Source organism: Bufo gargarizans, chromosome 4 (assembly GCF_014858855.1).
Source record: "Bufo gargarizans isolate SCDJY-AF-19 chromosome 4, ASM1485885v1, whole genome shotgun sequence".
NCBI classification, from domain to species: domain Eukaryota; kingdom Metazoa; phylum Chordata; class Amphibia; order Anura; family Bufonidae; genus Bufo; species Bufo gargarizans.
The window spans coordinates 110,796,273-110,814,292 of record NC_058083.1 but is presented as its reverse complement, the minus strand read 5'-3'; positions in this window follow the sequence as shown (position 1 = coordinate 110,814,292).

The following is an 18,020-nucleotide window of genomic DNA, read 5'->3' as shown; positions in this document are numbered from 1 at the left end:
TATGTTGGAACCATTGTAAGTTGAGTAATTGATTCCAAAGCCCCAAAATGTCATCCAAGATAAGAGAAAATTAAGATTTAAGAAAAATAAGCAGATAACTAAGACAGATAATACAAGTCCTTACATATCAGGAACAGCTGCTAACTATAACTAATCCAGCTATTTTACCAGAGAAGTGGCCTTGATTGGTTGGATCTGAGGCATTGTATGTTAAGTCTAGTTTCAACTTACGATGGGTCAGGAAAGACCATTGTATGTTGAAAATATTGTATCTTGAGGGATTACTGTACACTGCTCGTTTCCATGGTTACAAACAATCAGTGGTGGTCATGATTCCACACAATAGGAAAAAATCATCAGCCTCTCTGGTGGCTGGGACCATGGGAGCGCACATAGGCTAGTGCTTTTTCCTATATTATGCAAGCACGACTACCACTGATGGATTGCAGGGTGGTCTGTAACCATGGAAATGAGCAATGTATAATGTGATAGAAAAATGAATCCAGCCAGCAAAGGAAGCAATATGGATGATAACAATACATTAGTAAGTGCCTTGTATTAACTTTCTCTGCATGGTAAATGCCTTACTGAAGTGAGACAACCCCTTCAACAACAAAAAAAAATATATATGCTTCTCTAACACCCATCCAGCATCTGCGCCTTGTAATGGGATACATTTTGAAAACCAATAAAAAAAAAAAAGTCACCTCATGTTTGAACCACAATCGTGGTCACAGCTACCACATTTTTATAAAGTTTGTGTAACAAAAGTCCTCTCGGAGTATGGCTAAGGCTACTTTCACACTAGCGTTCTATCGGAACTGACACTAGCGTTCTATTCCGTTCTGAACGGATCCGATCATATTAATGCAGACGGAGGCTCCGTTCAGAACGGATCCGTCTGCATTAAATTGGCAAAAAAAAGCTAAGTGTGAAATTAGCCTGAGCGGATCCGTCCAGACTTTTACATTGAAAGACAATGGGGGACGGATCCGCTTGAAGATTGAGCCATATTGTGGCATCTTCAAACGGATCCGTCCCCATTGACTTACATTGTAAGTCTGGACGGATACGCACGCCTCCGCACGGCCAGGCGGACACCCGAACGCTGCAAGCAGCGTTCGGGTGTCCGCCTGCTGAGCGGAGCGGAGGCTGAACGCCGCCAGACTGATGCAGTCTGAGCGGATCCGCATCCATTCAGACTGCATCAGGGCTGGACGGAAGTGTCCGGGTCCGCTCGTGAGCCCCTTCAAACGGAGCTCACGAGCGGACAGCCGAACGCTAGTGTGAAAGTAGCCTAATAGCCACTACAGTGTGAGAGATGGCTCAATCCCATCCCTCAAAAGGACCTCAGCAGAATTAATCCTTTCTAATAGATGGAAAAGGTCCTTATGGGAAATGGTCACTTCTATGTAAATCGACTAAATCCCATCACTGAAGAGGATCTCGCCAGCATGAACACTTCTCAATAATGAATGGAAATGTCTATTTCCCATAACCTGATAGAGATTTTCTATGTGAGCAGGCAAAATCCCATGCCTGAAGAGTACCTCACCAGCAGGAAAACTCTGTAGATAACACATGGAAAAGGTCCATCTAGGGTATGGATCCCATTAGTGAAGAGGACCTCCATTATGTGTATGATGGGGCTACATGTTGAGCTTTAACAATGATGATGGTGAAATCTCAGGTTACTGCCAAATTCTTGCAATCTTAATGTATATTTTTGGTGTGAACAAATTCACTGAAAACTCTTGACAAATGGAAATTTTGCGCCCGTAGTTTATTTTTTGTACATTGTACAACTTTTCAGTTATTGGAAAATGCAGATACATAAAAACCTTATTTTCTACCTTTCACCTGTTCCACTTTATTGGGCAACATTAATTGTTAATTAACTAATGCCATAACAGAAAGGACTGTGAATCAGCTGAATCCCATCATAGTTCCGGACCTCACCACCAGAGGGCTGAAGGGATCTACGGAGAACTTGGGAGTCCACAATCCTGCTGATTTGAAATTCTAAATCACCATCCACCATGACAGGAGCAGGAGGCAAGGAGGATGGCTCAACAGGTTTGACACATTTCTTCAACAACGACTTATGAAATACGTTATGAATTTTCAAAGCCTGAGGAAGTTCAAGACAGAAGGCTACAAGGTTAACAATGGCAGTGATCTTATATGGACCAATAAATCTTGGGTCCAAATTCCAAGAAGGTACCTTAAGCTTAATGTTTCTTGTGGACAGCCACACAGAATCACCCACTCTCAGGTCCGGACCATTTATACGTCTCCTGTCAGCCACACGCTTATACCTGTTGCCCATCTTTTTCAGGTTATTTTGAATTTTCTGCCAAATAGAATACAAAGAAGAAGAAAATCTTTCCTTCTCAGGAATACCGGAAGTTTGAGAACCAGAAAATGTGCCAAACTGCGGATGGAATCCATATGCCTCAAAAAACTGCGACTTATCAATGGACTCCTGTCTACAGTTAATAGCAAACTCATCTAACGACAAGAATAAAGACCACTCCTCCTGGTTCTCCAAAACAAAAACATCTCAAGTAAGTCTCCAGATTCTGATTGGTGCGCTCCGTCTGTCCGTTTGACTGAGGATAAAAAGCTGAAGAAAAGGACAATTGTACCCCCAGTCGAGTACAGATCGCTTTCCAGAATCTGGAAAGAAACTGAGTCCCCCGATCAGACAACACATCAGAGGGAATGCCATATAGTTTCACGGTGTTATCGACAAACACCTGTGCAAGAGTCTTGGCATTAGGTAGAGTCGGCAATACTATAAAATGCGCCATTTTGCTAAACCAATCAACTACCACCAGGATCACAGGTTTTCCCGAAGAATTCGGTAAATCCGTGATAAAGTCCATGGACAAATGCGTCCAAGGTCTGGACGGGATAGGTAACGGAAGAAGAGATCCAGAAGGCCGAGTATGTGTCACCTTAGCACGAGTACAGGTACAACAGGCTGACAGATAGTCCTTAACACACTTACACAGCCCTGGCCACCAAAATCTGCATGAGATGAGATCGACAGTGGATTTACTCCCAGGGTGTCCAGCTAAGACAGTACAGTGATGTTCCTCAAATACCTTATGACGTAAGTCTGAAGAAACAAACCATTTCCATGGAGGACAAGAGTCCGGTGCATCCTCTTCGGCCTCCAACACCTTAGCCTCAAGATCAGGATATAGGGCAGATATGGCTACCACTTCAGACAAAATAGGACTAGGATCTTTAGAATCATCCCCCTTTCCTTCCAGGAAAGCTGTGCGACAAAGCATCCGCCTTGATGTTCTTAACCCCAGGGCAGTAGGTGACAATGAAATTAAATCTTGTGAAAAACAGCGACCATCTGGCCTGCCTTGGATTCAATCGTTTAGCCGACTCAAGGTAAGCCAGATTTTTGTGATCAGTAATTACCATAATAGGATGAATTGCTCCTTCCAACCAATGGTGCCATTCTTCAAAAGCCAACTTAATAGCCAGCAATTCCCTATTACCCACGTCATGATTTATTTCAGCAGTCAAGAGTTTTTTAGACAAAAAAGCACATGGGCGCCGTTTACTAGGTAAAGGACCTTGCAACAAAACTGCTCCCACCCCTACCTCGGATGCGTCAACCTCTACAATGAATGGCTGAGACATGTCCAGTTGCACCAGAATAGGGGCTGAAGCAAAACATTCCTTCAAAGCAGAAAAGGCTTGTAATGCCGCCTTCCACCAAACAGAGAAATCAACCCCCTTCCTAGTCATGTCTGTTAAAGGTTTAACCACAGTTGAATAGTTCAAGATACATTTATGGTAGTAGTTGGTGAATCCAAAAAAACGCATAAGCGCTTTCAGATTTTCGGGTCGATCCCAGTCCAACACTGCAGGGACTTTCTCAGGATCCATGCGAAAACCTAAGGGTGAGAGCAGGTAACCCAGGAATTGCACTTCCTGAAAAGCAAAAACTGATTTTTCCATCTTCGCATACAATTTATTCTCTCTTAAGACCTGTAACACCTGTCTCAGATGATCCTTATGACTTGAGTCTCCATGTCTGAAGAATAAATTTGTATGTCATCCAGATATACAACAACAAATCTCCCCACCAGAAGATGGCATGACCAGGTTTTCAAAATGACCCTTATGGGTATTAAATGCGGTCTTCCACTTATCCCCCTCCCTGATCCTTACCAGATTATATGCCCCCCTCAGATCCAATCCACCTTGGCACCAACAATCTGACTTAACAAATCCGGAATCAAAGGAAGGGGGTAAGGATCACGGTTGAGCTCACGGAAGTCCAGACATGGTCTAAGGGTACCATCTTTTTTTTTTGTTTTTACAAAGAACAACCCAGCAGCCACTGGGGAGTTGGATGGTCTGATGTGACCCTTCGCCAAGCTTTTGGTGATATACTTTCGCATAGCCTTTCTTTCGGGCTCCGAAAGATTATGCAATCGAGATTTGGGCAGTTTAGCTCCAGGAATAAGATTGACGGGACAATCATACTCCTGATGCGGGGGTAACTCCTGGTTACCACTCAGAAAACACATCAGAAAATTCGGAAATGAACGAGGGTACAATTTTATTGGTGACCACAGAGAAAGACGCATTAAGACAGTTGTCCATGCAAAAATCACTCCAATCGAGACTCTGTCTTTCTTGCCAGTCGATGGTAGGGTTATCTTTGCTTAACCACGGTAAGCCCAAAACAATCGGAGCAGGCAGACCCTCCAACACATAACACGAGACAGATTCCTGATGGAAATCACCCACTCTTAAATGGATGTCATTTACCACCTGCGACAGGCATTTTTGGGTAAGAGGTGCAGAATCAATTGCAAAGACAGAAATGCTTTTCTCTAGTGCATTAGTAGTCAACCCATGTATACGAACAAACGGTCCATCAATCAGGTTAACCCCAGCTCCACTGTCGATAAATACCTCGATTGATTTCCAGTTTTGGACTCTAGCGCCACCTCGGCAGACAGGAGAAATCGGGTACTAAAGTACGTTTTCTTGCTCCCCACCCACACCACCCATATCCCTATAAGGCCCTGGAAAAGGTTAGGACTAGATACAACCCATTCTTACCAGATGGACGAATGTAAGTCTCTGTCTCAGGCCCAGATATAAACAGGAAATATAACAAACAAATGCGATACTTAACTTCTGTAGAGATGGAAGAACAGGAACATCAAAGGCAAACTCACACCAGCTCAGCCAAACCCAAATGAAGCTATCTACCTCATAGTCAGAAGGGTGGGGTCACACTATAAAGGGTAGAAGTGATGACCACTGAGCAACAGCTGAGAAAAGGGAAGTGGTCATTAACCCTATCAACATTGAATCAAGAGAAATCAAGGAGTCTGTTAGATTCCTCTACGCTCAGCCAATCTCCTTGATTTCCTGACATCAGTCACCTGAGGGACCATGACACAGACAAGGCACTTCCCAGTCCACCAGTGGAGGTAGAGCTGAATCTAATTTGGAGCGTGGCACGGCCGGCGGCACTGCTCCTGAATTGAAAGCCAGCGCTATAAAAGCAGGTGACTCCATACTCAGCTATTGTGAGCTGCTAGGACCAAAATATCCAACACGTTTCGGAAGATTAAAGCATCTTCCTTTGTAAGGGATGTAGTCCTAATGTTCCTTACCGTCTTATATAGATTTGCTTCATTACTTCCTCTACAGAAATGGATTATTGCAATCCTCTTTTAATTACATGTCTCTTTACCCCAATCGAAGTCAGAATCCAAACAGTTCCACTTCCTTATTCAAACCCCATGGGACCATGGTATTCAAATTAAAGATCCACTTTGTTCCCTCTCAGTATATCACTTTAATACAGTTTGTGGTCCGATCGGCTGACCGTAGCTGAGTGCTTCTAGAGCCGGTGTAGGGTTATACTACCCTACCTCGTGAGATTTCCCTACCTCCTGACTTCCTGTCGCACTGCTAATGACGTAAGGAGGCGTTCCTGAGCTTTGATGATCTGCGCATGCGCAAACCGACAGTTTATGGAAAATCTCAGCGGAGTTCAGCTTTACACCAGGACACTGCGCATGCGCAGGAGAGCCTCAGTAGGGAAATATTACGGCCCAGTGCCCAAGCGCGGCTAACTCCAGCCGGCGCATGCGCAGTGTCTCGGTGTGAAGCTGAACTCCGCTGAGATTTTCCATAAACTGTCGGTTTGCGCATGCGCAGATCGTCAAAACTCAGGAACGCCTCCTCACGTCATTAGCAGTGCGATGGGAAGTCAGGAGGTAGGGAAATCTCACGAAGTAGGGTAATGTAACGCTACACCGGCTTTCAACTCAGGAGCGGTGCCACCAGCTGGGTCACACTCCTACTGGTAGAGTCCCAGATTTGCTTCCATTGCCTATCAGAGTTGAGCCCAAATCTGATTCCCACTTGGGGATACAGGACAACTAGGTCTGATGAGTATGCACTAGTGTTGAGTAAATTTGCGTGATAAGGTCCCTATCATATGGGTATTTCAGGCAGTACGATTCAAAAGGGTCAGTGATAGTTGTGTCCTTAAAGGGAACCTGTCACCGGGATTTTGTGTATAGAGCTGAGGATATAGGTTGCTAGATGGCCGCTAGCACATCCGCAATATCCAGCCCCCATAGCTCTGTGTGCTTTTATAGTGTAAAAAAAACGATTTGATACATATGCAAATTAACCTGAGATGAGTCCTGTACGTGAGATGAGTCAGGGACAGGACTCATCTCAGGTTAATTTGCATATGTATTAAATCGGTTTTTTTACACACTAAAAGCACACAGAGCTATGGGGACTGGGTATTACGGATGTGCTAGCGGCCATCTAGCAACCCATGTCCTCAGCTCTATACACAATATCCCGGTGACAGGTTCCCTTTAAGGAGGGTAGAGATGAAATGCTTTATTTGAAGGTAACGGAAGATTTATGTAGATGGAAGCTCAAATTGTCTCTGTAGAGAGGGGAAAGTATAGATACCTCCAACAAGGCCTCAAGGGAGAGCCAGATTGGGGGTGGCAATTAGCTTTGTTGAGAAGGTGCCTTTGCGTTTGGGAATTGTGGGTACCTTTCTGCATCACACTGAAGCATTTAGCCAGGTGGGGAGGACGGAAAACCATCTGGGCATAGGCTTTTAAGATTTTGATGGCTTTAATAGCTGCTTCTGGAGTAATCTCAGAGCATATGAGAGCAATCAATGAGTTTGGTAGTGTGTGGAATATAGCATCCCATAGATCGAAATGTGCTCAGGAGATAGGGCATGCAGTTGCGAGTCTATTTAGGACAGAAAGCTTTTAAACTCAGACACTCTCACTGAATCCTGACCTATTCATTTCAATAGGTCTGTATACACGCGTTGCGTGAAAAACGCAGCATGTTCTATATGCTGCATTTTTCACGCAGCCCTGGCCCCATAGAAGTGAATGAGGCTTCAGTGAAAAATGCATTGCATACGGAAGCAAGTGCAGATGCAATGCGTTTTTCACTGAAGGTTGCTAAGGCCGAATGCACGCGGCCGTGAGCGGTCCGTGGTATGCCGGCCTGGATTCCTGCTGACAGCAGGAGAGCACGGTGTCATGCGCTCCTGCTCTCAGCAGGAATCCAGGCCGTGTTACCACGGGCCGCGGAACACGGCCGTGTGCATTCGACCTAAGAGATGTTGTTTGTAAACCTTCAGTTTTTTATCACGCGCGTGAAAAACGCATCAAAATGCATTAAACCCGCGTGGAAAAAACTGAACAACTGAACGCAATCGCAGACAAAACTGACTAAACTTGCTTGCAAAATGGTGCGAATTTCCCTGAACGCATCCGGACCTAATCTGTCACGTTTGTGTGCAAGAGGCCTTAGGTCCCTTTCACACGAGCGAGCTTTCCGCACGGGTGTAATGCGTGACGTGAACGCATTGCACCCGCACTGAATCCTGACCCACTCGTTTAAATGGGTCTGTGTACATGAGTGTTGTTTTTCACGCATCACTGGCCCCATAGAAGTGAATGGGGCTGAGTGAAAACCGCATTACATCCACAAGCAAGTGCGGGTGCGATGCTTTTTTAACTGATGGTTGCTAAGAGATGTTTGTAAACCTTCAGTTTTTTTATAACGCGTGTGAAAAACGCATCAAAACGCATTGCACCCTCGTGGAAAAAACTGAAGAACTGAATGCAATCGCAGACAAAACTGACTGAACTTGCTTGCAAAATGGTGCGAGTTTCACTGAACGCACCCTGAATGCATCCGGGCCAAATTCGTCACGCCTAAGCCCATTTCACACGGGTGTCCCGGATTTTCTCCGGATGCGTCGCGTGTGCATTGCGGGAAACCCGTGCGAGTAAGCATGCAATTTCAGTCAGTTTTGACTGCAATTGCATTCCGATGTTCATTTTTTTCCGCGCGAGTGCAATGCATTTTGCACGCGAGTAAGAAAAAACTGAATGTGGTACCCAGACCCGAACCAGGACTTCTTCGCTGAACACTATTCGGGTTGGGTTAGGTGTTCTACTCATTTTATTATTTTCCCTTATAACATGGTTATAAGGGAAAATAATAGCATTCTTAATACAGAATGCTTACTAAAATGTGGCTTGAGGGGTTAAATAAATAATATTAACTTACCTCATCCTCTTGTTCGCGCAGCCGGCATCATCTTCTTTCTTCTACTTTCAGGACCTGCAAAAGGACCTTTCATGACGTAATTGCGCTCACGTCGTGCGGGTTCTGCTGAATGAAGATAGAAGATTACGTCATCAAAGGTCCTTTTGCAGGTCCTGGAAGAAGAAGAAGACGATGCCGGTTACGCTAACAAGAGGATGAGGTGAGTTAATTTATTTTAATTTTTTAACCCCTCAAGCATTCTTTAGTAAGCATTCTGTATTAAGAATGCTATTATTTTCCCTCATAACCATGTTATAAGGGAAAATAATACAGTTATTATACTTTAATGGGGTTGCTCATCCCTATCATCTCCTAGCAACCATGCGTGAAAATTGCACCGCATCCGCACTTGCTTGCGGATCCTTGCAATTTTTGCACAGACCCATTTAATTCTATGGGGCCTGCGTTGCGTGAAAAACGCAGAATATAGAGCATGCTGCGATTTTCACGCAACACACAAGTGATGCGTGAAAATCACCGCTCATCTGAACAGCCCCATTGAAGTGAATTGGTCCGGATTCAGTGCGGGTGCAATGTGTTCACCTCATGCATTGCACCCGCATGAAAAACTCGCCCGTGTGAAAAGGGCCTTACTGTCGCTTCTGGTTGGGAGACTTTATGTTCAAGTTTCTGTTATTTAATCGCTCATTCATGCTTGCGTTGAGCAAATGGGGAGCATTAATTTCAAAATATTTCTCCAGACCAACTTTAATGGAGGAGAACACCTTGGGGATCGCTAAGAGGGAGTCATTAACAGACCAAGAAGGATTTGAGGGCTTAGACACGAGACACAAGCAAGAAATGGACATGGGGCTATGGTCTGACCTAGGAGTGGAATCCTCAAATCCTAACTTGGCATAAAATGTAAGATTACAATAAACTGTGATAACCAAATCCCTCCCAGTATGAATTCTGGCGAAATCCCACACTCCATTGTGTCACGACCAGTCATTGACCAGACCTAAGGAACCAGTAAATGACCAAAGGTGGCTCAACTGGGCAGACATAACGTTCCAGGTAAGCCTCGCATCAGTCTAGGTAATCCCACAGAGGGTCAGGAGCAATTTCAATCAGTGTGTACGGTGGAAATGGAGCCTCAGAACAATATCTCTCGGAGGGCCATTGCGTTTGTGGGCAGACAAGGCTTTGTGTACTCTGTCAATTTCTAGCTGTTCGATTGGGATACTCGGACAGAGTTAATGGAAAAGGATCATTGATTGTAGATCTTTGATTCAGACAGGCCCTGGCTTTTGCATGGTCTATTCTTGCCACCAATATAATAACCGGATCAATGATTTTAATACTATGAAGAGGGCAACAACATGTAAACTAAACCACAAAAAAAAATTGCAACGCCACACTTCGGAAAGAAAGTGGTAAATACAACCTTTATTAAATGTAAAATATTACAATACAATACATAGATAATTATTTAGGACAGCAGCCATAACAAAATGGAGGACACAAAACCAAGGAGGAGGCTGAGGGGTCAGCACATGAGGGACACTGCGAACAGCATGAACAGAGCAGGCATCCACATTCACCTGTCAGTAAAGTGCATAAGCTCCCGGACAAAACCAAGGAATAAGAAAAAAGCACAAGTGACATGTGGAGAAACATAAAGGTAGTAAATACCCGCCGTGTGCTGGCTCCTCAGCAGCCGCCAGACACGCTGGCTTCTTCCGGGGATACGGTCTAGGTAATCCCACAGAGGGTCAAGAGCAATTACAATCGGTGTGTACGGTGGAAATGGAGCCTCAGAACAATATCTCTCGGAGGGCCATTGGGTTTGTGGACAGACAAGGCTTTGTGTCAATTTCTAGCTGTTCGATTGGGATACTCGGACAGAGTTAATGGAAGAGGATCATTGATTGTAGATCTTTGATTCAGACAGGCCCTGGCTTTTGCATGCTCTATTCTTGGTGTCCTCTAGTTTATCGTGGAGGAGTCGGATGTCCTCATTAAGTTGTTCTATTTCTTCTCTCTGTGATTCTAGCATTTTGGAAGCATAGTCTGTCCTGTCACCGAGAGCTGAAGTACATTGGCCAATCTTGCAGATTTCCCTTGTGAGGTTTGCAGAAATGTCAGCTTTCTGCAGTATACACTGAATCTGGGAGAGCAGTACTTCTGATGTGTGGATCACCACATTTTCAGGGGCTGCGGGAGTCGCTGGTGCCGACTCAGAAAGCATAGGTGGATCCTGAGCACAGCATCCTCTATATTAAAGTCTGACTGCTGACCCCCTGCGATCCAAGAACAAGGGTCCCCAAGTCCTCTGTCTGAATGGAGTGGTAATGTGTATGGTTGGTCCATCGTTTCTTTCACTTTTATGGCAGCGACATAGACAGTGCTCCATCAGTCCCATAGAAGTAAATGAAGCACAGGACCAACATGCACAGTACTGCACAGGGGACTCTGGGACTTTCACTTCCATTCTCGGGGTTGCTAGGGATATCAGCGGTTGAACCCCCATCAATCTGACATTTTCGGAGGACAAGCCCATTATTTCTCAGCATGCTCTCCCCATTTATTTTCATAGGACTAGCAAGCATGCTTGGCTGTTTCTATGACTTCCATAGAAATAATTGAAGAGAGACAAAATACACCATATATTTCAAGTAGAGCCGAAACAATGTTTGGCTTTTTCTGCAGCTTCCACAGTGGAGAGGGCCAGAGACAAATTCAGACAGCTCAGATCACGTTACTGCCAACCCTAAAAATCTTGTATTGAAAAGATGTGGTCACTGGACTCCTGCTTTCCCAGTTGGTGGGGATCTAGAAGTGAGATCCCCATTTATTAGACAGCAGATCTACCTTGTATTTGGGGTAGACAAATAGTCCTTCGGTGTCTGTAGTTGGGTTTCAACTTGATCAACAATCTCATTCCCTCAGGAAATAAGCCCTGCCAGTGGTGTTGCTTTATGCCCTACTTTAAAGGTGTTGTCTGAGTGTTTAGTGCTGATGATCTATCCGGGCGGCACTTCAGCCTTTTTGCAGTTCACCAAGCACAGTGCCGTCCATAATATAGCTGCTGTCCTTGGTATTGCTGTGAAGGCCGATTCACTAGAATAAGATTGGGCTGCACCTAGGACATGTGACTGATGAATGGAACCTCATTAGCCTAGGAACGTGAGTGCCACGTTCTCATCAAGCACTTGATTGGGGAGGAAGCCAGGAGTTGAAGCCCCCCAATCAGATACCGGTGATCTATCCCCTTTAACTAATAGAGTGGGGTCTTGAGTGGAGGACATCCTCTATTATTTTCTTATGCCCTAACAAGAACAAAGTATGGCTATATATTTTGGGTGATTTTTCTTTTGTTTTTCAGAATATTGCGTTATAGCATTATCTGTGTATTCGATAATGAATAGCTGCTATACAGCATAGTGACTGGACTCATGGCCCATATTTATTCCTGTGCAGTGAACATTTCAGTGAGGACAGCTTTGTCACACAAAGGGGCAGATTGGGAACTAAAAGTGGCCCGGGAAAAAAAATATTTGAGTGGCAAGACAACAGGCAGAGCCAATAAAAGTAGGTAGGACCAGCAATACCATAGTGCAGAGCAATATACCACCCCAGCTGAACAAAATAACACAGTGCAGCAGAACATGCTGCCACAGTATTCAACTGTATCGCTGTCCTGAGAATATAGATACAGTTGAATTCAGTAGGACACTTGCGGCTGCTGGCGGAAAAAATCAGCTCATTATTCAGCTGGCTGAAGGCCATGAAGAGGGCTTGGTGACCCTCTAAGGAATTGGCCCATCAGGAAATTTCTGTGTAGGGTCTATGGCCAATCTGGCCCTGGTCGCACATATGTCCGACCAGCACCCTCTTCTCAGACCAGATGCTGTACCATCCCTGTTCAAAAGTGCCAGAGAGATCAAGAGAAAGGGAGCGCTTGAGCCACATGTATTGCTAGTTGGAAAAAGAAAGCAATTGAAGAAAAACATACCAACTTTTTGTGTAGAAGATAAAAGCCTCCTTGTCACACCAGGTGAAGATTTTGTAGATAAAACAGACAACGATGATAACACCAATAAAAATGATTCCATGGACATCAATGTAGCCAACATATAGTCTATAGGTTTATCTTGTCCCTGCACGCATACAGTCGGTGTTCAGAGACCTCATTGGTTCATCAACTGGAAGAAGGAGCCAAACACCCACATGAGCTACATGCTGAAATAAACAGGCTCTCATAATCTCTTGTACAGTGCAGCAACCGGGTCTACAGGGGCAACATGTGAGGCTACAGTGGGCCGATGGGGGCAGTAGTAGTTTTTTGTACTCCCTGGGCCAGCGTGCAGTGATGGGGAAGATAGCACTAAATCCTCCGGGGCACTCTCTACTGAAGGGAACACCATCCAAATACAAGTTGAGGTGCCCTTGATGGTAATGGGTATGTAAATGTTGAGGGAGGTAGAAAGGATGAGGAGTCAGTTGTAGTAAAACAGTTGAACATTTACTTAAATCAAATATCTCAGGGCCGTTGGTACAGTTCATCAGTACAGTGCACTTATATGGCATAAAGGATGATTCAGAAATTAGTTTAGCTGTAATCCTTACAACAGGTCTGGCAATTGTCATTTAAGGGGTTTTCCTAATGCTTTTACTTTACAGGCAAGACAAAAGTTCTCTTCTTAGATAGTTCTACTTTGAGTCCAATCTCTAGCACTCAGGTACTGAATATAATGGTTTCCTTACTTTATATTGAGCAATCCAATAAGGGTGTTCTCCCTCGTGGCAGGCAAACTCTGTGCTACATTATTTTATGCAGGATGCTCTCCTGAAATATTCAGGTTCACTATGTCCTAGAATGCATGTAGTGAAAAAAAAATGAAGGATTATTCTGTGCACTGGTCATGCAGTTGTGTCCAGGTACCTTTAAGTTCCTCCTGGTCACTGGTGCTTGTGAAGTCCCTTGGCTAGACTCAGCTCTAATCTTCACTAGACGTGCTTTATATTCGTACATATGCTTTATATTCGTACATAGACTCACTTGTCTGTACTGGGCTGCTGCGACTACTTGGTCTGACCTCTCCAGGCTTGATCAGGGCCCAGAGGAAAGAATGGCAGCTACATCTTGGACTGAGCCTGCTTACACTTGCTTCTCCTCTCTGTTTCCTTTCTACACACTTCCTCCACACTCTCCTACTACTTCCCTATTAGCACACCCTAAGTTAGGCTACTTTCACACCTTAGTGTTTTGGCTTTCCGTTTGTGAGATCCGTTCAGGGCTCTCAGAAGAGGTCCAAAACTGATCAGTTTTGCCCTAATGCATTCTGAAAGGAAAAGGATCCACTCAGAATGCATCAATTTGCCTCAATTTGCCTCCGTTCCGTCACCATTCTGCTTTAGAGTCGGACGCCAAAACGCTGCCTGCAGCGTTTTTCTGTCCGCCATGTGGTGCGGAGCAAGAGAGATCCATCCTGACACACAATGTAAGTCAATGAGGATGGATCCGTTTTCTCTGACCCAATAGGATCCGTCCCCCATGGATCCGAAAAAAACGCTGATATGGAAGTAGCCTTACATATAAGATGTGGCGCCAGCACCACCTAGGGGCGAATAAATGCAATGATAATGCCAGCCTGATATTAGGAAATACAATACATTAACCCTTTCAAGCCTAGAGGTTTATTTTTTTCTTGCGTTTTTGTTTTGCGCTCCCTGCCTTCCCAGAGCCATAACTCTTTAATTTGTCTGCGGGATAAGTTGTACTTTCCAACGCCACCATTTAATATTGCATATGATGTAGTGGGAAGCGGGAAAAAAATGGGGTAAAAATTGCAACAACAAAAAAAAGCAATTCCAGCAGTTTTACCGATTTTTTTTATTCACGACGTTAGATGTGCGATAAAACTGACCAGTTACTTTTATTCTACAGGTCAGTACGAATTCGGCGATATCTTATATGTATAGTTTTTTTTGCGTTTTGATAGTGATAAAAAAAAATTACGGTATGTAATTATGTGTATGGGGGCAAATTTTTTGTGGGGCGATCTGAACTTTTTATTGATACCATTCTGGGGTGTGTACGACTTTTTGATCACTTTATATAGAATTTTTTGTAAAAAAAGAAGCAACCGAAAACTGAATGTTTGCCGTATGGGTAATATATTTTTATACTATGGGTGTTTTTGCACATCTCGACACCTATGATGTGTATTTTTTTTAGTTCTTTTATTTTTATTTTGGGAAAACGGGGGTGATTTGGATTTTTATGGGTTTTTTTTCCTTTTTTTTCCTTTTTTTCCCCACACTTTGTTATAGTTCCCATAGGGAACTATAACAATCAATCATCTGATTGCTATTATCATAGATTCCAATGCACTTGCATTGGAGTCTATGATGATTTTACTACTTTCCTATGGAGCCCTATTACAGGCAAGGGCTCCATAGAAAATACTATGCAGCAGCCTCCTGTCATTGATAAAGACAGGGGCTGCTCCGGCTCCTCTGATCACCACACGGGGGAGTCGGAGCACCACTGAAAGTGCGCACTTTCAGTTTCAGCGTGCTCAGATGCCGTGGTCAGGATTGACCACGGCATCTGAGGGGTTAAATGTCCGCCATCGGCATTACTGTCGGTTGCGGACATGAGCCGTGGGTGTTCTGCTAAAAGAAGCAGGAGACCACCAGCGGCTATGGCGCCCGCAGCGGGCAGGAGGGGGCGGCATCTTTAAACACCCGCCCAACGCTGTACATGTATGTTGCTGGTCGTAAAGGGGTTAAATACATATACAGAAAATAAGAGGACCACTTATACACACATAAGTGGGACGCTGTACATGGCAGAGGGGATATATCGCTTAGAAGGTTCTGAGGAATCGCTTGGTGGCAGTGATAAAGTGGTGGCCTCAATGGGACAGGTTCCTCATGTGGTAAAAGTAATCAGCAGCAAAGTTTCAGAGTCATCAGTACAGAAATATATCCCAGGTGTACAGAATAATGATCTTCCTCAAGACAAGGACTCACAGGTCTTGGCCACTTTTAAAACCCTTTATTCATATTGCTCCATCACAAAGCACCTGCCCAGCCAAACAAATCAGTGCAATAATGAGGAAATGACAGCAAGATCTGAAGGAGGAGAACCCTGCATTGATCCAGTAGGCTGTAAAACACAAGGTGAGAAGAACTCTATAAGGCTATTATCAGACAAATGTTGTAAAACTTGTCTGTATTTCAGTAAAAATTGATCATTTTTTATCTGCATCGAATCAGTATTGTCTCTGACTTTGTTTCATTTGCCTGTTTTATTTTTTCTGTCTATATGGCATCAGTATTTCCTCTGTTTTCACAACCTTAGGCCTCATGCACACGACCGTATTTTGTTTCCGTGTCCGATCCGTTTTTTTTTGTGGATAGGATGCACACCGTGTGCTGTCCGCATCAGTATGTCTGTTCCGTTGCTCCGCAAAAAAACGGATCAGCAAAAGAAACAATGGATGCCATACGGAACGCTATACTTTTTTTGCGGATCCGCAATTTGCGGACCACAAAACACATACGGTCGTGTGCATGTAGCCTTAAAAGGGTTTTCTGGGATTTTAATATTGATGGCCTATCCTCGGGTTAGCTGACCAATATCAGATCGGCGGGGGTCTGACACTTAAATAGGAACAAAATGTCCTATTGAAATTAATGGGACGGCTTGTAATTACACCAGCTCACCGCTTTGTTGTAGACAGCGAGCAGGTAAACAATGAAGTGAAGGCAGCGCTGGCACGGATGTCTTTAGTTCAGTCACTCTTACGGTATTTGGGCGGAGAAATTTTGGGCGGAGCTCTTCAACCAGCTGATCGGGGCAGGGATGTCAGGCTTCGGACCCCCGCTGATCTGATATTGATGACCTATTCTGAGGATAGGCTATCAGTATTAAAATACTAGAAACCCCCTTTAAATGGTGACTAGCTTTTCACACAACTTTGCATAAATCAATAGTGCAAGTAACCATAAGAACCTTGTAATATAGAAACTTCTGCAGCTAAATAGGAGATTTTATTTCAGCCAAAGTGCTTTATTCACAACCATACAGGTCAGTACTTCTCCGTAATATCCTCTATGATCCTGAGGGTACCAATGTGAGTAACAGAAGATTAGGAAGCAGATTCTCCTCTGCTTTCTGTGTGCAGTGGTTGGCAGCTAATCTTCACCCACCAGATCTAGAAATTTAGAATGCAGATGAGAAAACTGCTTAAGGGTACTTTCAAACTTGCATTGTGAAGATCCAACAGGCAGTTCCGTCTAACAAATGCATTGAAACACCGGATCTGTCTCTCCGGTGTCATCTGGAAAAACAGATCTGGTATTTATTTTTTTCACATTTTTAAAGGTCTACGCATGCTCAGACCGCAAAACCGGATCAGTTTTGCCGGAACACTTGGTGCCGGATCCGGCATTAATGCATTTCATAGGAAAATATTGCCGGATTCGGCATTCCTGCAAGTGTTCTGGAATTTTGAACTGAGAAAATACCGCAGCATGCTGCGGTATTTTCTCCGCCCAAATACCGTAAGAGTGACTGAACTAAAGACATCTGTAATGACCGACGTCACGCACAGGGAGGGAAAAGGGAAAGCCCTGCCCAAGGGAGAGGGAAAGGTGGTGACCCCTAACTCACCTTGCGGCTGGCACCTGACTGCCCTGACGTCCCTAGACGGGTTCCTCACGCGTGCGGCGATCACGTGCCTAAACCCTTGCTTTCCCTAATATGAGCCCTAGATAGTGAACGGGCCGGTGGGATCGCTAGTCCGCACCACTATAACTAAGAGGGAAACATCAGGGAGAGGACAGACAAAACAGACAAACACATACACCCAGGTGGGCGACCACAATAGACCAAAAAGGTCCAACAGGGATCCAGAGGGTAGCGTTCTGGATCAACTACCAGAGAACGCAGCAACACAGCTCCAGAAGGTCAGAATAGATGTCCAGGCAGGAAGCTCTATCTCTGGCAACCAGAGAAGTGGGAGAGGGGAATATAAGGAGGTTGGGAGTGCTGGACAAGGAACAGCTGAGGAGAAGGAGCTACGGATCCCTGAGTGAGCCAAAAGGGTTTGCAAAGCAAACCCAGAAAGCTACCATAAGGAAAACAGCCCTATCTTAAATAGAGCGTGCAGCCAACCGCTGCGACTTCCTGACCCCGGGTATAACGGAGTCAGGCGTGGTTCTCGATACCCTCGTGGCAACATCCTGATACATACTGAACGGATTGCTCTCCATTCAGAATGCATTGGGATAAAACTTCAGTTCTTTTTTCGGTATTGAGCCCCTAGGACGGAACTCAATACCAGAAAAGAATAACGCTAGTGTGAAAGTACCCTAAAAAATGCCAGATGTAAGTC